Here is a 23584-nt window from a genome sequence, read left to right as displayed (position 1 = left end):
GGGAATTACAGGCATGCACCACCACACCCAGCTAATTTTGTATTTTTAGTAGAGACAGAGTTTCACCATGTTGGTTAGGCTGGTCTCAAACTCCTGACCTCAGGTTATCCACCTGCCTTGGCCTCCCAAAGTGCTGGGATTACAGGCATGAGCCACCGCACCTGGCCCAAGCCAGGTTTTCCTAAGAGGGTTTTTGTAGGCTCTATATAGTCAGCCTTGATTTCTTAAAACTGTCTAGTCATATCTGAATCTATGTGTCACTTTCAAATACAACATTATAGTCAAAGCCTTGGTTAGATAACCAATGTTTCCAATTACATCTTTAATAAAAAGAACATACTCTTTTTATTTTTATTTCATGGGTCCATTGTGTGTGTGTGTGTGTGTATTTATGGGGGTCCATGAGATGTTTTGATACAGGCATGAAATGCATAATAATCACATCATATAAAATAGAGTATCCATCCCCTCAAGCATTTATCCTTTGTGTTACAGACAGTCCAATTATGCTCTTTTAGCTATTTTTAAATGTACAATCAAATTATTACTGCCTATGGTCACCCTGTTGTGCTCTTAAATGCTAGGTCTTACTCATTCATTCGTTCTTTTTTTTTTGTACCCATTAACCATCCCCACCTCCCCCCATCATTCTCCTGCTACCCTTCCCAGCCTCTGATAACCATCCTTCTACTATCTCCATGTGTTCAATTGTTTTTATTTTTATGTATGTATTTATTTATTTTTTGAGACGGAGTCTCCCTCTATTGCCCAGGCTGGAATGCAGTGGCATGATCTTGGCTAACCGCAACCTCTGCCTCCTGGGTTCAAGTGATTCTCCTGCCTCAGACTCCTAAGTAGCTGAGATTACAGGTGCCTGCCACCGCACCTGGCTAATTTTTGTATTTTAGTAGAGATGGGGTTTCACCATGTTGGTCAGGCTGGTCTTGAACTCCTGACCTCAACTAATCTGCCCACATCAGCCTCCCAACGTACTGGCGTGAGCCACTGTGCCCAGCCTGTTTTGATTTTTAGATCCCACAAATAAGTAAGAACATGTGACGTTTGTCTTTCTGTGCCTGGCATATTTCACTTATAATAATGATCTGTAGTTCCATCTATGCTGTTGCAAATGACAGGGTCTCATTCTTTTTAATGGATAAAGAATACTCCATTGTGTATATGTACCACAGTTTCTTTATCCATCCACCTGTTGATGGATGCCTAGGTTACTTCTAAATTTTGGCTATTGTGAATAGTGCTGCAACAAACACTGGGGTGCAGATATCTCTTTGATAGACTGATTTCCTTTCTTTTGGGCATATACCCACTAGTAGGATTGCTGGATCATATGGTAGCTCTGTTTTGAGTTTTCTGAGAAACCTCTGAACTGTTCAAGGAGAACAGACTCTGACTGCATCTCTGCAAATAATTATATTACCATGAAAATAAGAATACTCAATATGACTTTCCAAATTCTGGAAAGTCTAGGCAGGGATAAAGGGTAAATGTTTCATTCTGTTTACAAAAGCATACTCTATTAATGAGTTACAGATAGCTTCAGAGGAAAGAGAAAGGAGTTCCTTAAATCCAGCAACGATATTTCAAACAAAAGCCATAACTATTCTTCATCAGTTCATTCCGTTTCATCTAATTAATTATTGTTCTGCTTGATCATAGTTGTGTCAGTCTGCTCAGGCTGCCATAACAAAATGCCATAGACTGGGCAGTATAAGCAACGAAACTTCTCACAGTTTGGAGACTGAAAATCCAAGATCAAGGTGCCAACATGATTGGTGTCTGGTGAGGGCTCTCCCTTTGGGTTGCAGATGGCCACTTTCTCACTGTGTGCTCACATGACCTCTTCTTTGTGTAAATGTGGAGAGAGAGAGAGAGAGCATGAATTCTCTAGTGTTTCTTTTTTATAAGAACACTAATCCTATTAGATCAGGGCCCCATCCTATGACCCATTTAACTTGAATTACTTTCTTAGAGGCGCCATCTCCAAATACAGACACCCTGGAGATTAGGACTTCAACATACCAACTTTGGATATGATACAAACATCAGTCCATAGCACTTAAATTAGCAGTTTTATGAACCCATAAGCTTCTCCACTAGAGTTCTGGAAATTCTTTCTTAGTCCAGTGCTATGGTCTCAAAGTTATGTGAGCAATGCTATCAGAATCCTGTAGCCCAGATTATGTGACAGTCCGTTCCATGGGTCTCTGATACAATTCCTTTTTGCTGAAAATGAAGCATGCTGGCCTGTAGCAGGTTGCAAATGCTTTCAGAGAAGAATCAGAGTAAAACAAAAATTATCAGTGAATGACAAAAGGCTTAAAATGACCATGGCTAAAGATCTGCTGAGAGTTCATAATAAAAAATACGCAAATGACAAATTCAGTTGTCTCTGTGGCATGCAACATTTTAAATATTAAAATGATGGAATTATGATTGATAACACTTTACCAGTACATGTTATGAACAGCAAGGATAATGACAGATTTCTACGAACTTCATACAATTTCTGAAATATTTATATTAATAACATTGACCCATACAAATATAACACAGGGAAGGTTAAGCATGTCTTTATGTAACAATGCTTTTCATGCAATTCAATATACCAAATAAACCTAATTATTTTTTAACTTTTCTGTTTTTAGAAAGTGAAAGAACAAATTCTTTGAGATTTTGCAGGGGCTCCCTGAGAAATCTCAAGGTCAGTTCAAGATCAAGATTTCATTTAGGATTTTATTTTGGAAAGGCCAAGTTGTCAAAAATATCAAGAGGTTTTAACAGTTAACTAAATAGAACTCTAGGCCACTGTGAAACAATACCTAGTTACTAACTTAACCAAAGTGATAGTAAAAGAATTCAAAAGTAAATATACGTAGAAACACAATTGTTAAAAAAAAAAAAGCTCTTTTACTGAAGCCCATTTTTCAAACACTTTATAAATCTGTTTACTCTTACCCAGCTTTGACTGCACAAAATAAGATTTCTTTTCCAATATCCCTTTCTAAAATTTACTTTTATTGAGGGAAAATATACATATATTACTTACCATATTTACCATCTTAAATGTACAGTTCAGTGGTAGTAAGTACATTTATATATTTTTTAATATATATATAATTTTTTTTGCCTTTCACCTCCTCCTCCCCCCTCCCCTTCTCAGCCTTTGATAACCACCAGTCTACTCTCTATCTTCATGAAATACGTGTTTTCAGCTCCTACATATGAATGAGAACATGAAATATTTATCTTTCTGTGCTTAGCTTATTTCACCTAACATAATGGCTTATAGTTCCATCTGTGTTGCTGCAAATGACAGGATCTTATTCTTTTTTATGGCTGAATAATATTCCACTGTGTATATATACCACATTTTCTTTGTTCATTCATCCACTGATGGGCACTTTAACTGATTATATATTCTGGCTATTGTGAATAGTGCTGCAGTAAACATGAGAGTACACATATATCTCTTGGATGATTCTCTTGCTTTTGGTTATATACCCGATAGTGGGATAGCTGGATCATATAGTAATTCTATTTTTAGTTTTTTTAGGAGCCTTTATACTGTTCTCCATTGTGATTGTACTAGGAATTTGTATTCCTACTGACAGTGTATGAGGGTTTCCCTTTTTCATGGAATTATGAGCATCTCCTCATAGTATCCTCACTGGCATCTGTTAATTGCCTGTCTTTTTGATACAAGCCATTTCGAGTGGAATGAGATGATATCTCATTGTTATTTTTATTTGCATTTCTCTGATGATTAGTGGTGTTGAATTGAGCATTTCTTTTCATATAGCTGTTGGCTACTTGTATGTCTTCTTTTGAAAAATGTCTGTTCACTGCGAAGCAAAGGTTGCATGATCTGAAATCACACCACTACACTCCACCTTGAGCAACAGAGCACAACTCTGTCTCACCACCTCCCCCACAAAAAAAAAAAAAGTTTGTTCAGATCTTTTGCCCATTCTTTAATCAGATACTTTGTTTTTTGCTATTGAGTTGTTTGAGCTCCTTATATATTCTGGTTACTAATCCCTTGCAGATGGATAGTTTGCAAATATTTTCTCCCATTTTGTGCATTCCTTTTGCTTTGTTGATTGTTTCCTTTGTTGTGCAGAAGCTTATTAGCTTGATATAATCGCAGTTGTCTATTTTTGTTTTAGTTCCCTTTGCTTCTGAGGTCTTACACGGGAAATCTTTGCCCTGACCAATGTCCCGGAGCATTTCCCCTATGTTTTCTTCTAGTAGTTTCATAGTTTCAGGTCTTAGATTTAAGTCTTTAATTCATTTTGATTTGCTCATGTGAGAGACAGGAGTTTATGGTCATTTTTTTTGCATATAATTATCCAGTTTTCCCAGTACCATTTATTGAAAAGACTGTCCTTTCCCTATTGAATGTTCTTGGTGCCTTTGTCAAAGATGACTTGGTTTTAAATGTGTGGATTTATATCAGGGTTCTCTATTCTGTTCCCTTGGTCTGTGTGTCTGTTTTTATGCCAGTATCATGCTGTTTTGGTTACCATGGCTTTGTAGTAAGATTTGAAGTCAGATAGTGTGACACCTCCAGCTTTGTTCTTTTTGCTCAGAATTGCTTTGGCTATTTGAGGTCTTTTGTAGTTTCATATAAATTTTAGGATTGTTTTTTCTGTTTCTGTGAAGCACGTCATTGTTTTATTTTATTTTATTTTATTTTACTTTATTTTATTATTATTATCTTTTGTTTTTTTGATATGGAGTCTTGCTCTGTCACCCAGGCTAGAGTGCGGTGGCGCGATCTTGGCTCACTGCAAGCTCCGCCTCCCAGGTTCACGCCATTCTCTTGCCTCAGCCTCCACAGTAGCTGGGACTACAGGCGCCCACCACCACGCCTGGCTAATTTTTTTTGTGTTTTTAGTAGAGACGGGGTTTCACCGTGTTAGCCAGGATGGTCTCAATCTGCTGACCTCGTGATCTGCCCGCCTCGACCTCCCAAAGTGCTGGGATTACAGGCGTGAGCCACCACGCCCAGCCTGTTTTATTTTATTATTAAAAAAAAATTGATCTAGAACTAGAAATATCATTTGACCGAGCCATCCCATTACTGGGTATATACCCAAAGGACTATAAATCATGCTGCTATAAAGACACATGCACACGTATGTTTATTGTGGCACTATTCACAATAGCAAAGACTTGAAATCAACCCAAATGTCCAACAACGATAGACTGGATTAAGAAAATGTGGCACATATACACCATGGAATACGATGCAGCCACAAAAAATGTTGAGTTCATGTCCTTTGTAGGGACATGGATGAAACTGGAAATCATCATTCTCAGTAAACTATCGCAAGGACAAAAAACCAAACACCGCATGTTCTCACTCATAGGTGGGAACTCAACAATGAGAACACATGGGCACAAGAAGGAGAACATCACACTCCGGGGACTGTTGTGGGGTGTGGGGAGAGGGGAGGGATAGCATTAGGAGATACACCTAATGCTAAATGGCGAGTTAATGGGTGCAGCACACCAACATGGCACATGGATACATATGTAACAAACCTGCACATTGTGCACATGTACCCTAAAACTTAAAGTACAATAAGAAAAAATTGAAAATATTTTTATGGGTACATAGTAGGTATATAACATTGGTATTTTGATAGGGATTGCATTGAATCTGTAAATTGCTTTGAGTATTGTCATTCTAACAATATTAATTTTTCTGATCCATGAGTATAAAATATCTTTCATTTTTTGGTGTCTTCTTCCATTTCTTTCATCAGAGTTTTATAGTTTTCCTTATATAGATCTTTCACTTCTTTGGTTAAATGGATTCCTAGATATTTTATATTTTTTGTAGCTACTGTAAATGGAATGGCTTTCTTGAGTTCTTTTTCAAATTGTTCACTATTGGGTATATAAATGCTACTGATATTTGTATTTGTATTTTTTTGTTTGGTCTTTTTTTTTTTTTTGGACATGGTCTCGTTCTGTCACCCAGGCTAGAGTGTAGTGGCATAGTCATGGCTCACTGCAGTCTCGAGCTCCTGGGCTCAAGCAACCCTCCCAACCTCAGCCTCACAAGTAGGTGGGACTATAGGTGCACGCCACCACACATGATTAATTTTAAGATTTTTTGGTTGAGACTGGGTTTTGCCATATTGCCCAGGGAGGTATCAAACTCCTGGGCTCAAGCAACCCACTCACCTTGGACTCTCAAAGTGCTGGAATTACAGAAGTGGGCCACTACACTCAGTTTGCATGTTGATTTTGTATCCTGAAACTTTACTGAATTTGTTTATTAGTTTTATCAGTGTTTTAGTGGAGTCTTTCAATTTTTCTAGGTCCAAGGTTATGTCATCTGTGAACAAGGCTAATTTGACTTCTTTCTTTCCAATTTGGATGCCCTTTGTTTGTTTGTCTTGCCTAATTGCTCTGGCCCAATATTCCTTTTACAATTTTTTATATCTATTTCATTTTGTTCTATGTTTTCCTCTTTCTTATTCTGGAACAGCCAGTCATTTCACTTTAAGACAGTTATTTTTATTTTTCCCATAACAAAAGCACATTCTTCCTACTTTGTAAATTGTGCTTGCAAGTCATTTCCCTTTATCTTTATTAGTTCTAGTAGTTTTATTTACATATGCTGATTAAAATTTTTGACCATAAGTAACCTCTTTTTTGGTAACAGAAAAAACTAGGTTATAGACAATTGTGAGTTGTCTGTCAAGTACCAACATTCTGTAGCAGATCAGCAAATTTTATGAATATACCATCTCACAATTCTTGTAGGTATGTGCTTCCTCGTAATACAATTGTTTTAATATGGCAAAAAGAGTGTTTAGTAACAGACCTAAATATATTTAGCCTCTCTATGTGATATAAAAGTAAGAAGCCAAAAGTATATAAAATTAATCTTATGCTTAACAATAAATTTTCAGTGGTTTATCTGACTTAGAAATAATTTAGATATTCAATGAATATCTATTACTTAGCATAATTTTAAGGTTACAAGTTACCAAAAAGATTTTGGAAACCATTTTTAGGCAGATATTATAAAACATAATTATTGTCAAAAAGTTCACTTATACAATTTTTATTCCACTCATATGAATTTAATATATGTGATAACTCAGAAGACAGCTGTTTTATTCAATGAACAATTTTAAACTAGTTTTATCTAACAAATATTTCCCAAAGTCACATGAACTTAAAAAAAATTGGGGTTAATTCCTATATTTCTGAGAGCTTTATAAATATTTAATTGATATAAGCAATTTGTCCCTAAGCCTATCAGAATAGAGCTTCTTTATAGGGTTTTATAAATTAATTGGGCAATACCATCAGGAGGTAGGAAAATATCACATATACATAACATACATATGTACATATATAAACATACAGATAGATGCAAATTGAGACCTTATAGCTTCCATTTTAAAATTGTAGCCATGAGTCAGGTAAACACAGTAATACAGAACTCACTATTTATATGAAATGATTGGCTCTCTTCTTTACTGCACTTTAATTTTTTTATCCAAATTGTGTTTTTGGTGAATGGAACACGTTGCTACCTGACCAATGTGAGAGCAAAAATATTTTTTACCAATGTTATGGAGGACATTTTTAAGATAATGTAGTTGCTTTTGGAGGCCCTTGAGTCCCATAGAGTCTCCAACGGGGCTCCAGTGAGTGTAGGTAGTTGAGAGCCTGGAGTGGGAAGGGAAAAGTCTGGCAGGGCTGAACAAAAATGTGGAGGAGGTGGGGGTTTAAAGGAGGACATATCAAAAATGGAAGGAGGAATGGAAGCAAAAGGAAGAGAGAGATCTTAGAGATGCCACTTTAGGGAAGTCCCAAACTATCCTTAGTAAAATCCTATCAACAAGAAGGGAAGCAGACAGAGTTAGTGTCTAGGTGGTGGAGCACATAGTCAGCAGGGGTTTCAGAAGGAGGTTGGGGTGAGGTTCAGTCAACTGAGAAGCTGCCATGTTCATAACTCATGACACGTCAGAAACAATGGAGCCTGGCACTCTAATCCCAACTCTATGTCTTAAAACAGAAAAGCCTGGGAATCTAACTCAGTCTCTTTCTTACAGAGAAACCTGAGATTCCAACCCAGCCTTTTGTTTGCCTGGGATTATAGCCCAGTTCTTACAAGCAGAGAAGCCTAGGACACTAACCCAGCTTCGAGAGTGTACTCCGAATCTCAAGAATCACAATCTGTGCTGCCCATTCTTCAACAGACTGTCATCTGGAGCCCTGGATTGGATCAGGAGTCGGGCTTACCAGTGAAGCCCCAATCAGTCAGTCAGGAGTGAAGATGAAAGCGTCAAAGGTGGGCACCTGGAGTCCTGGGTGAGAGGCCCAGGGATCCAATGATGACTCTGATCCTGTCTGAATCGTGACACCATACCTGTTAAAGAAAAAAATTATTGTGATGCTTGTTCAGACTTGAATACAGTCCTGCAAAGAAGACTGTATTCGAGACTATTCCAATAGGTGTATCAGCGGTAGGAGGGACTCAGGAAAGAAGCACACAGAAGGTTGAGCCCAGTTGAGAAGAAGGCTCAGAGGAACCCAACTAAAATTTTGTCAAGGAGATAGTCTTTGTCGGTGCCTGTGCCTTTTAGTGCTTGGATTGTTTGGATTGCAAAGCCAGATTCTGAAAAACTGCTGAAGTGTTTTCGTGAAAAGAAAATTTAATTTATGCCAAAAAAAATTAGTAGGAGACTCACTCTGTCTCCTGCTCATTTTTGTAGTATCTCATGTGGAGGCATGGGGGACCTGAGTGGGTTATAGACTCGGGGTTTCTCTCTGCCATCATTATTGCAAGGGCAGGGAGAACAGTGCTGGGATGTAGAGGCATCAAGTCTTACAGCTGCAAAGATCTTAGTATAGTGGTTCTCAAACTTTAATGTACCTAGAAATGCTAGGGGCATGTGTCAAAGAAAAGTGCTGAGATATAGAGGCATCAAGTCTTACAGCTGCAAAGACCTTAGTACAGTGGTTCTCAAACTTTAGTGCACATTGGAAATGTCAGGGGTGTGTGTCAAAGATGAAAATTCCCAGGCCGTATTCAGACCCACCGAATTAGAATTTCTGTGGAGACCAGGAGATTGCGTTTCAACGCCCTCCCGTCAAAATGTTGCCAATGCAAGTAGTCCCTCCAGCAGCACTTTGAAAAACACTCCCTCTCCTATCTCCCACCCTCTTCCTACATCTTCTCTCCATGATTCATAAACCAGAGTCCCACAATCTGCGTTGGAACTGGTTCAAGGCAGCCCATGCCTTCCTTGGGCAGCTTTTACGGTTAGAATGTCTCTTCTCCTCTTCCCATGAGGTTAAAAGGTATCTCCCTGCTATTTACTCACACTGCCAACCTTCACAGAACCCGTCCATCTTGGGCCTTTAAGTGCTCAACACCAAGATCACATCTGTAACCAGTCTTCCCTAGAACCCTTGGTTACAAACAGAGTCCCAGGAATGATTCTAACCCCATTTTACTGCTTCTTCCCCTTTTGCTGAGCGTGACTCACACCAGCTCACAAGTAGTCTTCTATCACCCGGGCTTCTACAGGTCTTGCTCCTCTCCTGCCTGGCTCCTCCATGCAAGGCAGGAAGGCCTGTGAGGGCAGGATGCTGCCATACCTGCTGCTGCTGATCTCCACAGTGAAAAGCTGTGGCGGTGCCCCCCAGAGCTGCTGCCCTGAGGGACCAGACCAACTGGGTCTTTGTGCAGTGCTTAGTGGTCCAGTACCCGGCTTACTGCTCTTCAGAGCTACGGGAGGCTCTGTGCCATGCGGTCACCTGAACCCCCAGGCATCCCTGTAGGCTTCTCCACATCCACAGGGCCCTTGAGAAAAACGGCTCCTTCAGCTTCTGCTTGCAACCTCACTCTGCAAAGGGCTCAGTCAGATGCCCATCTTCAGGGCTTCAGGGCCGGGCCAGGGTCCGGGAATTGGCACTTCTTATTCTCCCAACCAGTCCCTTGTGAAGGACATACTTCTTTGTGCTTTTTTGTATAGGAAAAACAGAAAATTGACGTAGAGGATTTACCCTACTACTCAGTTACACATACCCAGACGGGTTAAGTCCAGCATGGAGCCCCCATCACACGCCTGACCTAGTCCCACAAGCAGGGGTGGCTTCATGGGAATGTAGCCTGTGCCATCACTTAGGCCCACCCTCACAAGAGGCCCTGTGCTTGTTTTAACACTCTGCTGTCACTGCTGTGAATTTGCTTATCATTTTTATCTGACTCTTGTGTTTTGTAAATGAAGTCAGATAGGACGGTGTGTGGGGGCAGAGGAGATGCCAGATGGCAGTGAGACAGGCTGAGTCCACTGCCACAGTGGGCAGGGGCACATGCATGCCAAGTGGTTGGCCTGGCAGCCTGCAGCAGGACCCAAGCCAAGATCGAAAACGATGACAGTCCAGTAGTAGCAGAGCAGCAGTGGTGGCCCACACGGCCACTGAGAGAGAGGGGGGACTCTGCGTGAGAGTGGTGTCAGGACCACTGGTGGCAACCAGATTGCCCACCTGTCCCCAGAACCCTTCTATCTTAGCTCATTAGTGCTGTTCCAGCAAAATAGGTGAGACTGGGTAAATTATGAAGAACGGAAATTTCTTTCTTACAGTTCCAGAGGCTGGGATGTTCAAGATCAAGACGCTAGCATTTGGTGTCTAGTGAGCACCTTCTTGCTTTGTTCTCACACGTGGCAGAGGGGTTAAAAGAGCAAAACGGAGGAACACTGTGTCCTCATGGGGAGAAAGACAGGAAGAGCAAAAGGGCTGAACAGCTCCCTGGAACCTCTTTTATAATGTTGATAATTCCATTCACAAGAGATCTGCCCTCTTTTATAATGTTGATAATTCCATTCACAAGAGATCTGCCCTCATGCCTTAATCACCTCCTAAAGGCCCCACCTTTAAATACTATTGCATTGGGGGTTAAGTTTTAACATACATTTTGAAGCGGACACAAATATTCAAACCCTAGCATCATCCTTGCACCATCAGCACAAATATTAATGTGGCCTGAATGCCAAGCCAGTTGATGCCAGAGCTCAGACAGTAAACTTTGTCTGTAAATTATTATAAAATAAAAGCGTATATATTGCAATAAAGCATCCCAAAGAGTTATTCTTTTTTTTTTCTTTTCCTTGAGATGGAGTCTCACTCTGTCGCCAGGCTGGAGTGCAGTGGCGCAATCTCGGCTCACTGCAACCTCCGCCTCCTGGGTTCAAGCAATTCTTCTGCCTCAGCCTTCCGAGTAGCTAGGACTACAGGCACATGCCATCACACCCAGATAATTTTTGTACTTTTAGTAGAGACGGGGTTTCACCATGTTGGCCAGGCTGGTCTCAAACTCTTGACCTCGTCCTCCCAAAGTGTTGGGATTACAGGCGTCAGCCACTGTGCCCGGCCAGGAGTTATTCTTTAATGAGATTAGACTCTGGTTTTGAAAACTGCTGCAACAGTGCAAAGAAAATACCCACAGCCTTGGAATAGAAATTAAATTTAAATATTATTGCATTCAATGGAAAAGAACACGATTTTCATACAAAGTGTTAGGTGAACCAATTTTTAATATAACGAGGACAATTTTATAACTCATTTCCTTTGTAATTGAAGATGTGGTCATAGAATGCATAAGCAGGTGTTCTGTATTATATAAAACCATGAAGCCACTTTTGGTTTCTTATATGACTTTCACAAGTTACAGAAAATATTAGATGAAAATTTTAAATGTCATTGTATAAAATTACTTTAAAATTAAATTCAGACTATATGAAACTGATTTATATGAAGAGTGAAATCTTTTTAGAAAAATTGTTTCATGAGAATCACCAGCTCTAGATATACTAAAATTTATATATTTCAAAATAATTTACCAGAAATTTATCTGATAAATTTATCTGTTGCCATAGTCTGTAGAAACTCTTATTAGCTCAGTAACAGTTGCATCATCAGACTCTTCTCATAATTAAAAATAATCAATTATCAACTTCCAGTCTTGCATTTGCCAAGAGCAACTCACATTGCCTTCAATGATATTAATGGAGAATAAATTGCTAAAAGTATAAATGAGTTTGCAGAAAAACGAGCCAGAAAAATCTTACGATCATCAGTCATATATTAATAAAATATTATTTATTGTCTTATATAAAGTTATGATACTAGGCTAGGCGTGGTGGTGCACGCCTGTAATCCCAGCACTTTGGGAGGCTGAGATGGGTGGATCACCTGATGTTAGGAGTTCAAGACGAGCCTGGGCAACATGGTGAAACCCTGCCTCCACTAAGAATAAAAATTAGCTGGGTGTGGTGGCGCACGTCTGTAATCCCAGCTACTCCGGAGGCTGAAGCAGGAGAATCACTTGAACCCAGGAGGTGGAGGTTGCAATGAGCCAAGATCATGCCACTGCACTCCAGCCTGGGAGACAGAGCCAGACTCCGTCTCAAAAAATAAAAATAAAAATAAATAATATAATATAATACAATTATGACACTAAAAGTTATTTTGTAATCTGTACATTTATGTTGCTATTCATATATTGCTATTTATTACTCCTATTATGTTTTATAAGTAAAAAAACATAATATCAATGCTACCTGATGCAGAAGAACAAAATATCTGCAGTAGTTTGCCACAGCTGGGGCCTTTTGCTTCTTCTCCTTTCTCTCTCCCCCTTTCCCACTTGCATTAACCCAGATACACACAATTCCTCTTAGAAGCTTGATCTTCAATCATCTTCTCCCTATTAGGCATTCTGCTCAGGATACTTTTATTCAGGAATAACTCTGGGTAAAATGCTTGATGCAGGCAGACAGCACTTTGGGCCACTCTCTCTCTTCCTGCTTCCTTACTTGTTTTCAACATCCCAAGGTCATAGGGCAGGCAGAAGAGACTATTGACATCTCCTGTGCCTCCTTGGTGGAGACCACCTGGGTCTTCTCCAAGCTAGGGTACCAGTTAACCACATCGGCAGCTTTGCAGCAGCAGGAAGGAAAAAGGCAAGTCAAATGCTGAGGCCCTCGAGATTTAATTTCCTTCCTGGGGGAACTCCCTTCAGTCCAATAATATGCAGTAGATGTGGCTTTGGAAAGAGCATCTTATCTCTCTCTTATTGGATACCTGACAAGTTGTCTATGTACCTTACTCAGGTAACAAGAGTTACAGAAAGATTAGATCTTGGGAGTATAAATAGACTGGGAGGCAGCAGAGAATAAAATTTAATTTCCTGTTCTTTGGACATTACGGCATCACTGCTTCCAAAGATAAACCATTACACGCGAGTCCTTGTTTCCAGCCCCATCTCTGGCTTTCCCTTCCAGGCAAGTGATCCTATACCTCTAAAATGTGGTTCATCTGTTCCATGCCTACAGGGTCTGAGGTTCTTTGGCTGGAGCTGAGGAACCCTCCAGCCTTCATATTACCTATAGCTCTGTTTCCTGCCTGCATGAAGTCTCAGGACATTTGAGCCCCTGGTTCTTTACTGAATTCAGAACCACAGCTTTGCCTTATCTTTTGGCTTCCATGAATTCCTTGGTTCTTAAGTGCCTGTCTGGTTCCTGGCCCATGACCCCTCTCCAGGCTGAAGCCCTGTCTCATTCTAACACAAGCTTGCTTCACTAGTCCTGGTCCATCTCTAACATCCTCCATCATCTTTGATGCTGGTGGGACAAAGTATCCCCTGTTCCTTCCTCATCACTTTACTCACAAACTGACAATTGTCTCGGCTGTACTAGTCATAGTAATGATTCACTGGGACAACCCCTTAGAAAATAGACTTTTTTGAGAATTCCAGGAAAAGAGCTTCTGCAAGTCATCTGGACGTTGCCTTTGCCATTTTCACATAAACAGTAGATCCTCCTTTCTTGTAGCCAAACCAACCGCCGTGCTTTTGCAAACATTGCACGTTGCGAACAGATGGGCTTTTTGTAAATCACACTATATTGTAAGTGATACGGAGCAACCCTTTATCAAAGGGGATCCTGAGAAAAATCTTACAAAATAAAAAATCCTACTTTTACTAATTTAATTGCTCCCCAACGCTGAATTTCCATGTTTGGGGTGTTCTTTAAGGGGCACGTGGCTTCTCTGCCATCTCACTGCTCCCACCACTGCTCTGCGTGAGTATAATAAACGGATCTCATCCCAGCTGCATGCCTTATCTATCTCACTTACATGTTTACATCTCTCACAAGAGAACCAGTGTTTTGGATGTTATGTTGGAGGACTGGAGATCCTTTCTGAAATACAGTTTTTAAAAACATGCAGATTAACTGTGATTGCAGATGCAAGTTTTTACTGGTGAAAGTGGTTTGTTATGATTGTCGCCTAGCATCAGAAAAATAGAAGTTGTGAGAGTTACAGGTGACATCTTCACGGAGAAAACGCAGCAGCTGTTCTGCTTTCGAGAATGGTCCTCTTGGAGTTAGTATATGTACTTTTTGAAAAAAAAAAAACCTAGGTCTTAAGCATGCATGGAGGCCGCCTATTTGACAAGTCACCTTTCTGCCAAGCTCCAGCCTTTGCTGTCTCTATCAGCAGCAGGTGGCACATGGGGAGGAGGGGGCTTGGCTGTCATCAAGCTGTATCCATCTGCGCAGCCACAGAGGGCTCTGTCTGCTCTCAGCCCTCCCCTCTTTGGGGGCTTTGGACTTAGAAGATCCCTGGAGGAGTTACAGACTGTGCCTCTAGCCAAAAAGGCTGATTTCCCCAGCGTCTTTCCACTCAACTCAAATAACACCACTTCTCAAAGATGGCCCTTTCTCTTTCTTCTCCCTCAGCTCAGGGGCTTGGAGGGGAGAATTAATTTGCCCAAGAGACACAGCTAGTGCCCGACAGAGCCAGATTCCAGTTATGATCTGCTTCCTTTTGAACTATATTTGACATTCAGGGCAAACAGTGATCTTTGGAGTGAGTACAGGGGCGGTGGGAGCAAGGGATGCCTCTCCATTTGCAGAGAATCACTGCAGGTCTGTTTATTTGAAGAATTCCAGGAAAGGAGCTGAGGGAGGATAAAGTGCCACCTCTTCTTCTGTACCCACCTGGTTCTGCATTTCTTTCCTGTCTGAAGGACCATCAGAGCCACAGGGCTTGGACTCCTAAAACGAACAGTGAGAGCTTCCATTCCTATAAGATTTTTTGAGAAACCACAGTGGAATTCTCCCATATGTTATAATTTTCAAAACCAAAGAGCAGACCTCTTCTATAACCCTAACCCTAGCATATATACAACTCTATTTTCCTCCCAGCTCAGACAGTGTGACCACTTCAGGTCATACTGAGGGAGGGAAGGGCTGGTCTCCACTGGTGCTGGGAAGCCTCGGTGGTGCTGTTCTCCCTCTAAAAGGGAAGAGTGAGGGTCTGAAGAAATTCAAGCCAGCAGCTGCTTTCTAGTGGGGCAGGACTAATCCAGGTTTTACCAACTTATTGGCATCAAATGGGGAGGATAATGACAATAGCTGCCCTATATTGATCCCTTACTGTAAATTAATACCAAAGCTAAACAGCTTTTCCCAGATTATCTCATTTAATTCTCATGGCAATCGTGTGAAGAAGATACTATTATTATCTCTTACTTTTTAATGGTGGAAAAGCCAAAAAATAAAAACATATTATCAGGGACAAAAAGTATATCAATTGATGTTTCAAAATATTATCTCTGGGTATACATAAGAGGGAAGAACAAATTCTATTAATGGTCAGCATAGTAAGCCCCCATCCATCATCCAACCATCCATCCATCCTCCAGGACTCCACAGGCCTCATGTTACTGTTCTGCAATGCTCACCACATCCATTGCTGCTGCTAGGTTCTAGCATTTCAAGTCAATGGACAGGATTGAGTGATCCAGAGACAAACCTCACATTTTTCCAATGGCCAGGCCAATTTATGGTACAATAGTTCTAGGAGAGGGCCAAGGACAGAGCCACAGTGGCCAGCTGCTCCAGAAATTGCACCTTGTGGCCTGGAGCAGTGGGAATTCACCACAGCTGAGAAAGTCATCCCTCCTGCCCTCCCTCACACAAAAGAGCCTTCTAAGTCCTGGCCTTTGTGTGTGTGATGAACTGATTTAGAAATTATTCTTCTCTTTATCTTCATCTTCCCCTAAATCTCTGTTGGGAATAGAATTGTGGTAGGTTTTAGATAACAGCCTTACAGCCTTAATTTTGTTTATCTGACAAGTTTGACTCTGGGGACACCAGCTGTAAGCTTTTGCAAAATAGTGTGGAAATTACTAACTTTTCGGCCAAGGGCTCTTATACCCTCATAGCAGAATTGCCAGGGCTGATGATAGCAATTCTCAGGACTTTTGGAAAAAAACTTGTGTGACCCCTGTGCAAGAGGCTGTGAGGGAAAACTATGAGCTTGAAATCAAATTTCCTGGAGGGATTTTCTCGGCTGGCTTCGTAGCCCTATTCACACCCCTGAAGCAGCCACAGGCAGTGAGTTAGCTCAGACAAACACCTCTTGTGATTGGTGTGGGAAACACGTTTGCTCCACTATTTATTAGACTTTCTATTCCCTGCTCTGGGGTTGGCAGACCCAGAGCAGAAGAAGCAACTGGAGAGGAGACTAAAAAAAGAAAGTAAAATAAAAAATAAAGTAAAAGAGAGAGGGATAAAAATAGAAATAGGCAGAGCTGCCTGCTTCCTGGGCAGGTGAAGTGCCTAGATACAGATTAATGACCCATTATGACAGGATGCTAAAGGGGCCTGGGCTGAAGATGCTCTGATGTGGACTGGACAGGGCAGGGTTATTTAGCGGTGGAGGAAACTGGAGCAGGTGCTCGGAGAAGGCAGGAGGGGATGAAGAGAACAGTCAGGCCGGTGGGACCTGGTATCCAGAGAAATGGGGCCTGACAAGACGGGGAAAGGAGGAGCAGTGAGTTTGCTGCATCAATAGGATGTGGTAAGGGGTGGTAAGTGTCCCAATAGGTGACAGAAAGGGTAGAGTCCCACAGTAGGTCTTAGAGAAGACAAATGGATAGGACAGCAGAGGACCAGAGAGAGAACTGACAAGGCTAGCGACACTGAGCAGTTTCCCAGAAGGCAGGCAAGAGAGACTTAGACACAGGACACAATCCAATGATGAAGGCAGAATCATTCAAGCTCATTCTTGTTGATAAAATTTTAAAAAATAATGGTAGAATCAGAAGATTTGTCAGAGCCAGAGCAAAAAGGTCAGAGTGAGACCGGCAGCCAAAGTGTAGATGATGGGGCAACATGGCTGCCCTGGAGCTCCTCAGCCCAGCTTCCCAGACTGAGGTCATTGGCCTGGAGTCTGGGACCAGAGCTGAGCTTGCAGCAGGGAGGGAAGATGGTGGGCAGATTATCAACCTGGGTTAAAGGGGCTTCAGTCTTGTTACCTTGCATAATTTGAAGACTTTGGATACAAAACTGCTACTGCTTAGAGCAGTGGTTCTCAGCCCTCATTATACATTAGAATCACCTGGGAAGACATAAAATATACTGATACCTAGGCAATCCCCTTCTTCTACCCCCACATCAATTAGATGAAAATCTATGATACTGGCATTGAGATAATTCCATGCCAGCAAAGGTTGCAAACCACTGACTTACAGGCAACAGCTGCACTATCTGTATCCTTAAAAGGTGTACTATGCAATACAGCAACCACTGTCAATATGTGGCTACTGAGCATTTCAGATGAGGCTAGTTGGAACTGAAATCTGCTGTAAGCCTAAAACACACACTGAATTTTGAAAACCTAGTCTGAACAAATAACCCAAAATACCTCATTAATAATGAGATACTTGTTAAAATGATATTTTGATACTTTGGGTTAAATAAGTTATACTGTTAATTTCACCTCCTTGTTTTCACTGGCTCTAATGTGGCTTCTAGAAAATTTACCCTGACATATGTCGTTTGCATTATATTTATTTTGAATAGTGCTGCACCAGAGCTTCTTTCAGTTCCGATTCACAAACTACACAACTGAAATTGCTTTTCCGACGTTGCTGCTGCAGATGGTAAAGCACTGGGAAGAAAATTTTCTTTACCCAAATTTATCACAGTTTGTAATTATGTATTTATTTGTGTGCTTGCTTTTTGAGTGTCTCATTTCTTCAGCGTTTACCTCTCTACCTCAGCATCTAGCTCAGTGTCGGACATAGTAACGATTCAACAAATATTTGTTACATGAATGGATTGGGGAATGAACAACCAATTACACTTGATCTTAGCCAAAAGGCCGAGAAGTGATGAACAACCAATTAGATGTATTAAAATATTTCTTTTTCTGCTGCTGTAATCCCTAGACACACAGGTTGTGTGTCTCCTGCTCATACTAGTGCTGCAAAAAGGGGGCCATTGTGCATAGAAAGGAAGGGCTGTAGCAGAGAGGTGAGGTGCAAAGGCTTTGGAGGCAGATAGACCGGGGCTTAAATCCAGGCTCAGCCAATGGAACTCACTTAGCCTCTTGGCCTCTGTGATCTCTCTTATCTGTACCACAGAGATAATACTACCTTCAGGGTTGTTGTGAAAGACTTAGCACAGTGCCTAACACTTTGTGGGAAGTGTTGGTGTAAGGGAGAAAAAGAACGGGAGTGATCTCTGGGATGCAATCTGTTTTGCACAGGAGGTTGCACCAGTGCTTGGCCTCCTGGGGAGCAAATTTGCTGCCCTTACCTGAGCTGGGTATACTTAGTTCTTCAGAGTCTGACCCATATTGTGTCCATGGGCAGTTTATCACAATGGAGGAATTTCTGGAGGAATTAAGATTTCTGGGGATGTGTTACCTAAAAAGATGTTTGCTTTGGATAATAGCATAGATAAGGTCTTTGGTTATTCTCAGACTGCATTTGTCTTCTTCCTACATCAGCTGAGAAGATTTTGGATAAGGTCTCAGACTCAGAGCAGAACCTTTGGAGATGGCAGTGTCTTTTGCATCCATATCTTGATTGGCATGAAAGGCTCCACCTTGCTTATGTAGCCCATGACATAATCCACATGAAAAGAGAGGGGATGTTAGGAAACATGAGACTTGACTGGTATGTTCCAAAATGTTGTGGTCTGGACAAACAGTATAATAAGAGTGGACCTACTTATCAGGTTCACAACCAAGAAGGGAGCAAGGAGATAACAGTCAAGAAAAAGAAAGCAGTTTATTCTGTTCCTTGGGGGCTACTTATAATTAATATTCAAGCTTAATTTATCCAGATAAAGAAAATACTATTGGTATGGACACGTTTTAGTAATTTATATGTCTCTTCAAAATGGGTAGAAACATATTTATGATCCAAGACTGACACAATGGTGACCAGCAAAAGACCTCCAGAAAATCTCATTACTAGGTTTAAAATACAATCATAGGGACATGTATTTGATAGATTGGTTCTTAAAGTTGTAAAACCTACAGAATCTTTAGTGTTGTCAATGCCCACATTGTCTGCAGTCAGCAGAGGTAATAAAATATCAAAATGGGATTTAAAATAATAAACTGGCCAAGACTTGTGCAGAAAATGGATTGAAGAGGCCAGATGTACTGCCCATGGCTCTGATTAGACAACAAACAAATTCCCAAAACTTAACTCTCATGAAATATTAGCAGATGAGACTCTGGTTTCTTCCTCAGCAGCTAAGGCCAGTAGCACATTCCTAAGCCAGATAACATTGTGTTATATTGCAGGACACTAACGAGGGTGTCAGAAATCATTCATAGGCTCGAGACATTTCATCCACCCACCCACACAGATAGGACCATAATGTAAGGCTCCCTGCCTGGTCAACTTTCATCAGCAACAATCACTGCTTAAAACTCCTTGGAAAGGTCCTTAACAAGAGCTGTTGTCAAAGAATGCACTGTGTAGTGCCAAGGCCTTTGTCTTGGATTCATGCCTCCCACTAAAAAAACACATGGAACCCAACACTGAATTACTAATCTTTATTTTTCTCATTGATACAGGCATTGATGACTCACTTCTCACTTGAGTCCAGACCCATCTGGATTGCCTGCAAAAAGGTCTTGGCAGTGACCTGAAAACATATGTAAATTACCCAACCGACTCTAACCAGGACCTGCTGTCTGGTAATTCATCCCCGTGTTCCAGACTTGTCCAACAAGCACCCAAGCAACTTTGAGTTCCATCCTGAAACTCTCAGTCAGGCTCAAGAAAAGCCCCAATTTTATCTGGGCATGGTGACACATGACTGGAATCCCAGCTACTCGGGAGGCTGAGGCGGTTGAATCGCTTGAACCCAGGAGGCGAAGGCTGCAGTGAGCCGAGATCATGCCACTGCACTCCAGCCTGGGCAACAGAGCGAGACTGTCTCAAAAAAAAATTAAAATTAAATTTTTTTAAAAAGGCGCCAATGATGACACTTAGCCTCTTTGACTCTATTTGACTCTTTCTAGCTTGACTCTAGTTTGTCAGCCATAAGTGCAGACCTACATTTGCTTTATGCATTAAGATTGGCCACTTCTGAATGGAGACCAGAATCTATAAATTTTTGAAGGCAGAATCATTGTGTTGATTCTGTATCAGTCAGGAGAGTTAGACTGTACTGTGGTAACAAACAACCATCAGATCTCAGGCGGCTTAAACCCCTAAGGTTGGTGTCTTGTTCGCCCTATATGCTCACACAGGGTTAGTAGGAGCTCTGCTTTACATCATCCTCCCTTGTCTACAGTAGTTGAACCATTGCATGTAGGGGCAAACACCCCTAACTCATGTCAAGAGCATGGAGAAAATTCTGGACTCCTGGGGTCAGGCTCCCCAGGAAACAGATTCTGTGACAGGTGTTTGTGTGTGGGAAGTTTGTTTGCCTGCTCTTGGGAACAACAACTGTAAGGGAGTGAGGGAGCTGGAATGAGCAGAGAGAAGAGCTGAGCTGCAATGCAGAAGCAACAGGGGCCTCAGCCATTTCTACCAGGGTGCTCTGGAGCTGAGATGGGCCTTCTGAATTGTCCCAAATTGAGGCAAGTGTCCTCAGCCTTTTGGGCCAGAAGCTCCCTTCAGTGAGGGGCAATTCCTAGAAGGCTCAGATGTTCTAGATGTGAGCAGTCAGCAGCCAACACTCATGGCAGCCAAAGAAATGGGGGCCTCGGCCCTAAAAGGAGAGATCTGGGTGATGCACCAGCGCATCCTCTACAGTCCATATCTTATACTGATCAAACCTACTGGCTTTGTATAAGTCCAATCCACCTGGGAACAGCTCTTCTGGATTTCTGGTTGGTTTCTTCACCACTTACAAGACAAAGACTAGAGGGATGGTGTATTCCCTGAGTGACTGCAGTTGGCCTCAAGATCACCCATTTTATACTCTTCTTCCTGTTGCCTTTGCTAGTCAAGGTGCCTAAACCTGGTAGGATGACCCAAACCATCATCCCCAAGTTTCTGGTCATTTTGCTGTTCTCAAGCCATGGCTGCTACACTCACCAATTTACCACCAAAAGTAGGCAGGAGGGCACCAACAAAAGCCCCCAACAGATCACCAGAGTGTCAGCCTTATTCCACCCTGCCTTCACTGTGGAACAGCAGCCCTACTCCCCCGACAATCAGGGTCAATCACCCAGGCTAGCATGGGGGCCTTGCCTTCTCGTCTTTTGGCACAAGGAGCCCAAGGTGACTAGGCAGCAGCCAAGGCTTAAATTCTAATGGGACACTTACCATGTCCCCCGGTGCAAGTGTTTCCCTCTGGGAACCAGGACTTCTTGACCCACAGAGCCTAATGTTGCAGCAATGACAAGCATTAATTGCCAAGTGTGACACTGGGAATGCTGGTATGCAGGACCTTTCCCAGCCTTACTCCTTGGTTCCTGGGCCCATGTATTCTACCTATTGGGGACATCAACTCATATAAAAGTCTTTGATTTAGGGTGTTAACCACATCCTAAAGGAAGGAACCCTATCTTCACAGAGTGAAGTGCCTCTTCCATGGTAGGTGCTCCCTAGTGCATTGCAAAGGTCTTGACTCCACATGCCCACTCCCGTAGGTCCATCTACATGCTCTGTCCCCAGTCCCCAGTCTTACATCCTTTCCCTTTTCAGGCCCCTGGCCAACCAGCTTAGTCATTTTTCATAGCCTTGAGTTATATATTCCTACTTCAGGCCACTTCTCTTCCCACACAAAGTGAATGACCATGTGCTCAGTCTAATGAGAAGATTCCTCTTTACCATTGTTTTTTGGGACCACCCTGAATGGGACTACAGTGCCACAGCAGTCCTTTTTTGGCTAGCACCCCCAAACCAAGCTTACACTTCCTTGAACCAATCTCAGCCCTTTTATTTTTCCCCTCCATCTGCTTGGCTGTAAGGCATACTCCATGTGGCCACAAGTTTTGTCTAAGGGAGAGACATTGGTACAACAGTGATGGATGCCATGGGGTCTGGGCCATCTATTAGTACAGCTTACATTCACCCTCTGGCCCTGCTCACACCTAATCCCAGATGTACTGTTACCAGCTTGCCAACTTTATGGCTTGGTAGGTTAGATAGTACTTAGCTCGTGCTGGGTAGCTTTGGCCTCATGGTCACTTGTCAGATGCTCCGTCTCTATTAGGGAAGTGGCATGCCAGGAGCTCTTTTCAAATAGTGTTAAGGTCTCCTCTGCAGATGGCATGGCCTTGCTCCAGGACTCTGGGGTCTACATTATGATTCTCTTATTGGAGCTTGCCATATGCTCCACATGGTGAATTCTTCCACCACAGATAACTAATATCAATAGGGTCTGCTCAATCATTTGGCCCAAGCAGTATGGCATTTCATCTTACACCTGCTGTGACTCAGAGCTGACAGCCTTCCATGTTACCTGGTAAATTGATCAGAGCAATAGCACTAAGTACTGCCTCTAGAACCTGAAGAGGCCTCCCAGGCACGGGGCTTCTTTCTTAATGATAAGAGGTGAGACACAGTAACTTGTCATTTATTTCTGAGGGATATTGCTGCATGTCCAAAACCTCTGGATCCCTAAATATTTTACTTACATGACTGTGATACATCTTTTTCAGGCATTATATCAGGTGGCACATGATGTTGGTATGTGTCATTACTAGGGATGTTAACTTTGACCACTTGATAGAGACAGTATCTTCAGGTTTCTCTTCTGTGAAGTTTGAGGTTTCCCCCAGTAATTAATAAGTATCCGATGAAGAGGTGCATTGAAACTGGTACAAATATGCTCTTTATCATCATACTTTACCCACTGATTTTCATATTCATTGGTGATTGTTGCCAATAAAAATTACTACCGTGGTGTTTGCCAGATGATGATTTTTCTATTTCCACCTTTCCATGTGTATTAATTGAAATATTCTATAAGGAAGAACTGTTCCTTCTCCCTCATTTATTTATTTAATTAATTATTTTATTTATATCACTAAATAGAAGAAGTGAATGAATACAATTCATTACCATCATTGCTCAAACGATCCCAGATTTGGCCACTGGGAGCTTTTTCACGGTGCTCCCATCATTTTTTGAGCACTTCTTTAAAAGTAAACACTACTTATTGCAGTTGGTTAAGACCACTGTTTCTTTCCATTGCAACTTCTCCATCATATACTTGCTGATGCCAGGTAGTGTTGTAGTGTCCATGGG

The 23584-nt window shown here is 41.7% G+C and overlaps 1 long non-coding RNA gene across 1 annotated transcript in view; it reads left to right on the top strand.

Annotated features, from left to right (window-relative positions):
• The window catches only part of LOC115837359, a 40227-nt gene that overhangs the window by 8827 nt on the left and 7816 nt on the right, over positions 1–23584 (top strand). Inside the window, exon 3 of the long non-coding RNA XR_004032412.1 lies at positions 8106–8344. This is a non-coding gene — a long non-coding RNA (uncharacterized LOC115837359). The remainder of the gene's footprint in view (positions 1–8105; positions 8345–23584) is intronic.

This window comes from Nomascus leucogenys, chromosome 11, assembly GCF_006542625.1.
Source record: "Nomascus leucogenys isolate Asia chromosome 11, Asia_NLE_v1, whole genome shotgun sequence".
Lineage (NCBI taxonomy): Eukaryota > Metazoa > Chordata > Mammalia > Primates > Hylobatidae > Nomascus > Nomascus leucogenys.
The sequence above is the reverse complement of the archived record's forward strand: the minus strand, read 5'-3'. Positions and strand labels throughout refer to the sequence as shown.